The following is a 6,536-nucleotide window of genomic DNA, read 5'->3' as shown; positions in this document are numbered from 1 at the left end:
GCATCAGTTGAAACATCTGAGAACACATTTAACTAAAAATAATTGCATATGAATTAGTTTGTGATGATGATTTAATGATTTAATGTTATAATCTGTATATCTGTTCAATGATTATTCACATAAATGAACTTCATGTCATTTTTGGCATGTTTAGAGCACATGTTGAGCACTTGTTACAATGTAAAATCAACTGATGTTTCTGAGGCCTAAAAACCAGAGGCCTGAAAGTTTGTGACACGTTGTTCTCTCATAACCTTGGGTACTTTTCCACTGTTTATTGGGCATGATCCAGCAGTTTTTGATGACTTCACACGTATTTAAATTTTGCCCACTGAATTTAAATATGTTTTGAAAATAAGACCATAACGGGCGAACCACCGTTAGATACGTATCTCGTTGCCTACAAAACAAACGTGGCAGATCAAAAGCATTGGACGACCAAAATAAGAGATATAGCGAATTTACATGGTTTTTGAGGAGTACTCCCCTCAGAAGTTTTGCTATAACAGAGGCTGGAAGGCACTAGATTTTCAGATGCTCTGGGATACCTCACTTTGTTTCATTCGAACAAATAAAGTTTTTTGAACGGCAAAATCAACTTTTGCCACATCAGTTTCTTCAGTAGTGGGGTGATACGGGCTTCTTGAAGACTGCGGGAAATGTACTAGTGATGAGAGACGAGTTGATAACGTGGGTCAGAGAGGGAACAACCGATGGAGAGATGGCCTGGAGTAGATGAGCGGGGATGGGATCTAGCGGGCAGGTCGTTGGGTGGTTCGAAGTGATGACCTTGGAAATATCATCTTCAGATAGGAGGGAGAAAGAGGGGAGCGAGCATATGTCTGGGGTTAGGGAGTGATCAAGAGGCGGCAGCACAGAGAACTGACTGCTTATAGTGGAAGTTTTCTTTACAAAGAAAGATGCATACTCATCAGCTGTTAAGTCCGATGCAGGTGAGGGGGAGCAAAAAAAAAGCAGAGAAGGTTTTAAGAGAGTACGAGAGTTAGGCGAGTTGTTGATTTTAGCATGGTAGTATTGAGTCTTTGCAAATGAGACATCAGCAGAGAAGGAAGAGAGGAGAGACTGATAAAGACTGAGGTCAGTTGATTCTTTAGATTTGCGCCACTTTCTCTCAGTAGACCTGAGTGTGGCGCGATCTCGCAGAGAACATCAGATAACCAGGGGGCAGAAGGGGATGCACAAGATGGCCTAGACGTAATGGGGCATAAGCTGTCTAAGCAGGAGGTAAGTGTAGAGCAGAGAGTGTCAGTGGCAGTGTTAGTGTCCAAGAGAGAGAGCTGTTCAGAAGGAGGGAGCGTGGCGGAGACTGAAAAGGATAAGCGGGAGGGAGAGAGTGTAGGTAGGTTGCATCGGAATGTGACCAGCGGGGAGGGAAGTGTAGTGTCTGGGGGGGTTAGGTCGAGATCAAGAGTGATTAGGAAATAGTCCGACATGTGCAGCAGGGTGACCTGTGAGTCATGAGTGGAGCAGTAGCGTGTGTAGATAAGATCTAGTTGATTACCAGACTTTTGAGTTACTGATGTGGGAACTCGCTTGAGGTCAAATGATGTAGTCAGGTTGTTGAAGTCGGCTCCCTGCAGTTTTTCAAGGTGGATCTTCAAGTCTCCGAGTTTCACCAGCGGAGTACCATCCTCGGGGAAGAATGACAGAAACGTATCCAACTCCTCCACGAAAAGTCCAAGCTGACCTGGGGGATGAAAGATAACAACAACATGAGTTTTAACAGGGTGGATAACAGTAACAGCATGAGATTCAAAGGCGACGTTGTCGCATGAGGCCGTGAGCAGTTTGAATTTCCAGTCGTTAGGAATGAGTAGACCGGTTCCTCCACCCCTCCCTGATATGCGTGGGCTGTGGGAGAAAGTGCAGTTATTGGAGAGGGCAGCCGGTGTGGCAATGTCCCCCGGTTTGATCCAGGTTTCAGTAAGAGCTTTAAGAGAAAGACCTGAATGTTTAGCAATAGCTGTCACGAAATAAGATTTGTTTAAAGCAGATTGGCAGTTCCATAGACCAATGGGATATGTAATAGCGGTAGTCATCTCACACTCACTCACTGGTTGATCTCAAGGTTTCTATCCTTCGACGCTTCCTCCGGAGACTTTAGAGTACCTTCGCTCTTGGACCTTTCTCATGGCATTAAGATTTGCTTGTTCAAATAAAGAGATACTAATCTTACTTACCATTTTCTATCCTTGATAAATGGTGACAGAAGATTAACCCTTCAAACATTGTGATGGAATCCAGCAAACCAGCCACATCGGATCCTATTGTCGAACTCGTGACCTCTCTACGCAAAGCACTTCTATGCCCAATCATGGCGTCTGCCTCTGCTTGTCCCATGGTCAAACCAACCATATATTCGGGTGAAGTATAAGAATGTAAAGGGTTCCTATTACAATGGCAATTGTATTTTGAGGTGCTTCCCCACCAGTTTTCCAGTTTGAAAATGTTGATTTGTCAAGTTTTTAATTTTAAGCCTGTCAGTAGGTAAAAAATTTAAAACAGTTTTTTTTTAAGTGCGCATTACAGGCTCTATGACCCACCGAAATCTGTGTGATGTATGGAAGAACATGCGAGGGCATGAAACATTAACAACAAAATAAAATTAACAAAATTAGGACAATAATTCAAAATCTCTGCCTGTATCATCTCCACCGCAACCCTAGTCATATGTCTCTTTTTTTCTTGGCAATGGGCGCGTACATGCATTATGTAAACAACACAAACTTATAGTGATTCAACAGTTATGTTGTAATATGTGATAATGTATGGTGTGCTCATGCTTCACTTCCGCCTTCCCTGCACGCCTCTAGGAACATAATTGTTTTTTCAAAATGTGATCAAACTAAATACTCTTCGGAGATAAGAAGTATGCAATACTACTGTATAGGTACTCAAGAAATTGGCAGAAACTGTGATTTAGCCCTGCTTTAACAACAGATTTTAGTAAATGGCAGTTATCAGCTAAACTGTATTTTAAGTATTTCATCCTGGAAACAGCAAGATTCAAAAATGTTGAATATAATGAACAGCAGCACAGCAATATGGTCTACACAACAATTCAAACCAAACTGTATTGCATACCCTTGTATGAATTCCAGGGTATAAGTCCCATCTCCTTTGGGTATTTTATGTTCAAGACATAAAACAAACAAAAAGCGTAGCTCAGGGCCACAATAGGGCAGGTGATGTGATGATTAACAACCTCTTAATCGACAGCCAGACCATTTCCTTCAACATAAGAAAAATAACGGTATTACAAATGGAAAACATTACATGTAATCTCAGAAAACCTCTCCAAACACTTTATACTCAAAACGATTGGGTTCTGATGATGTATGCTAGCGGTAGTAACAGACAAAAATATGCCTGCATCTTCAGCAATGTTTTGAAATTATGAATTTGTTTAAACAGCTAAATTACGAGAAAACATCACAAATAAGCAAGAATATATGTTAATATGATTATAGACTTCAAAAATAGGAATGCAGGGTTTGCTTGGAATGCTAGCAGAAGTTGAGTCATGTTGTTGGAAAAAACAACATCAGTGAAATACTATAAATGTTTATAAAATAAATGTTTCCGCCATCATTTTTCGAACACTTGACACTTCACTGCAGATGGAGGGCGACCAGCTTTTAACTCGCGGATAATCGTAAATGGGAAAGAGGCGGGACGTGTTTGGAGCTGAGGTAACTGAAACCACCTGTCAATCAACTTTAAATGTTAGCTAAAATACAAACGAATGCGCCAACATTTAGAAAAACAACTTACACTGTTGTGAAACTTCTACAACAGACTGTAAACGTTTAATTAACTTAAAGTTTTCCAAAATATGTATTATTACGCTGACTACTTACCAGGATTTCCAAAAGAAGTCTTTTAGTTGGCTCTCCCTTAGCCGCGAGTTAGGGGTTCTCTTTTTAAGCTGAGATAAAATACAAAGACAATTGCAAGTACATGCTTAATATTTAACCATTGGATAAAATGTTTCAAAGATAATTATGATTAGCTGCCTAAATGTTACTTACCAAGATTTACAAAGTGTGGCGATGGCTTGTAGTTGGACTTGTCGCTGAGGAAAGAAGACATGATGCGCATGTGATCACTTTAGCCGGAAATTTCACTCAATTTAATCAGTTGAAGTTAAATACAAAGGCAATTGATCGAATGTACTTAAATAATTTTTGATTTTAAAACTGATGAGTACAAGTAAATAATCCTCAAATATTTTTTTTAGAATTCAGGAAAATATTAAAGGTATATATTAAAATTTAATTTGTAAGTTAAGTAGTCAGTTATTTTCTTTAAAAAAAGTAAATAATATATGTACATTTTAAAAAAATGTTGTATTTTTAAAAGATTTCTGTAAATATGTCCCACTGAAAATAACACTTAAATGATTTTTTAAGATTTTATTAATTCACTATAGAAGTTTATTTTTGTGAAATTTACGAAGTCACAAGATAATATTTTAGACTGAAGTTGATCTGACTTAACATCATTCTTATTCACCCCTAAATAAAACTTTTGACATCATTTTCTCACCATGTTGTCATTTTAAAACCTTTATGACTTTCTTTTTCCAGCAGAACACAAAAGAAGATATTTGGAAGAATGATTGTAACTGGAGGGGGGCACGGTGGCTTAGTGGTTAGCACGTTCGCCTCACACCTCCAGGGTTGGAGGTTCGATTCCCGCTTCCGACTTGTGTGTGTGGAGTTTGCATGTTCTCCCCGTGCCTCAGGGGTTTCCTCCGGGTACTCCGGTTTCCTCCCCTGGTCCAAAGACATGCATGGTAGGTTGATTGGCATCTCTGGAAAAATTGTCCGTAGGGTGTGAGTGCGTGAGTGAATGAGTGAGTGTGTGTGCCCTGCGATGGGTTGGCACTCCATCCAGGGTGTATCCTGCCTTGATGCCCAAAGACTCCTGAGATAGGCGCAGGCTCCCCGTGACCCGAGGTAGTTCGGATAAGCGGTAGAAAATGGATGGATGGATGGATTGTAACTGGCCCCCAGTCACTTGCATTTGTATTTTTGTCATACAATAGAAGTGAATAGAGGCCTGCGGTTCGGTTACCAACTTTCTTCAAAATATCTTCTGTTGTGTTCTGCAGATGATAAAAGCAAATGATGTAAGAATGTTCACCTTTCACGCACAATATGTGGCATTAACAAATGTTAATAAGGTATTTTTGCATGTTGCCTAAAGGTTCTTTAGAAAAATGCAAACAATAGACAGGGACTTAAAATATGTAACTTAATGTTAAATAAAAACAAAAAAATAACGAGGGGATGTAACAGAGAGAGGGTAAGTAGTTGATCGATAACACTTGCTTTAATGAAATTTTTCATGTAAAAAAAAATTAAGGCCTGATGCCTATATTCTGACACACTTTTTCCCCATGGTGGCACTGTTGGGCAGTTTTACTATAACACACAATTTACAACATATTTTAAAGGGGTATATATTTATTTGATCGTTATTATTATTATTATTATGTGTGTGTAAGTGGATAACTATATTTTTAATGTGTATATCCTGTACTCAGTGATGTGTTCATGCTAACAATGAACAGTTTAATGTGGTATATGTTAACATTTTTATTGATTTTATGTTACTCATGTGTTTTGTTTGGGTAACATTGTTTAGGTTTTTATTTCAATGCTGATGTTACTGTGCTCTAAATTCTAGCTTAAGGAATATTTGTAGCTCTTTTTACACAAATTGTCTTCAATTCCAGTATCTCCTACAAGAACGTTACTATTTGTGAGGACAATAGCCTAAAGAGAAAAAGAGACGTGTGAATGACATATATTAACGTGTGCGTACGTGCGTTAGGGTGAGGAAACGTTAGTGATGTGTGTCCAGGACTCTAGGCATTTGTAAAGATTGAGCAAAGATGTACTGCAAAGATCTGCACATGCAAAAAGCAATTACATTTTTAAATATTCCCAAACACGGGTATGCTTTTAAAATGAAAAATGCAAATTTGCTGTTCTATTATGAAAATTGACCTTAAATTAAAAGGTTGTGTTGTTTTTGTTTATTCATAAAGACATAATTAAATATGCTTGTGTGTAAAAATAAACCTTTTTTTCTAGCATATTTCTGTAAAATGAAATGTTCGCCATTTTGGTTGTTTGTCTTTTAACTTTACTACCCCCAAATCAATATCTTATCTTATATATTTTACTATTTCTATTTGCTATTTATACTTTTTTTGCAATTATTTTGACCTGAAGTTTTGGAACTATTCTGTGCAAAACAGTGTGTGAAATAAATACGTGCTATATGTAGATTGAAATGTGTGCAGATTTGGAAATGCTTTTGATTATGATATCGTTGTAAACTCATGTTGATGAACGAGTTCTCCGATCGGAGAACCGCGGTCCCGTAACCAGGGCAACCCTTTAACCGGGCCATCGTGACGTTACAGGGCCACTTGGATCTATGCACCTGTGTGAAGAAGACACACACACACACACACACACGCACACGCCCGCTCGCACGCA

General features: G+C 38.7%; 1 long non-coding RNA gene across 1 annotated transcript; it reads right to left on the bottom strand.

Moving 5' to 3' along the window:
• Window positions 1-1,532: 1,532 nt before the first annotated feature.
• On the bottom strand, window positions 1,533-4,101 carry LOC130426091 (uncharacterized). The gene is made up of 4 exons (XR_008907144.1): window positions 4,053-4,101; window positions 3,882-3,949; window positions 3,106-3,252; window positions 1,533-1,708 (listed from the first exon to the last, which is right to left on the bottom strand). It is a non-coding gene; the product is annotated as an uncharacterized LOC130426091 (long non-coding RNA).
• Window positions 4,102-6,536: the final 2,435 nt, after the last annotated feature.

This window comes from Triplophysa dalaica, chromosome 1 (genome assembly GCF_015846415.1).
Source record: "Triplophysa dalaica isolate WHDGS20190420 chromosome 1, ASM1584641v1, whole genome shotgun sequence".
Lineage (NCBI taxonomy): Eukaryota > Metazoa > Chordata > Actinopteri > Cypriniformes > Nemacheilidae > Triplophysa > Triplophysa dalaica.
The sequence above is the reverse complement of the archived record's forward strand: the minus strand, read 5'-3'. Positions and strand labels throughout refer to the sequence as shown.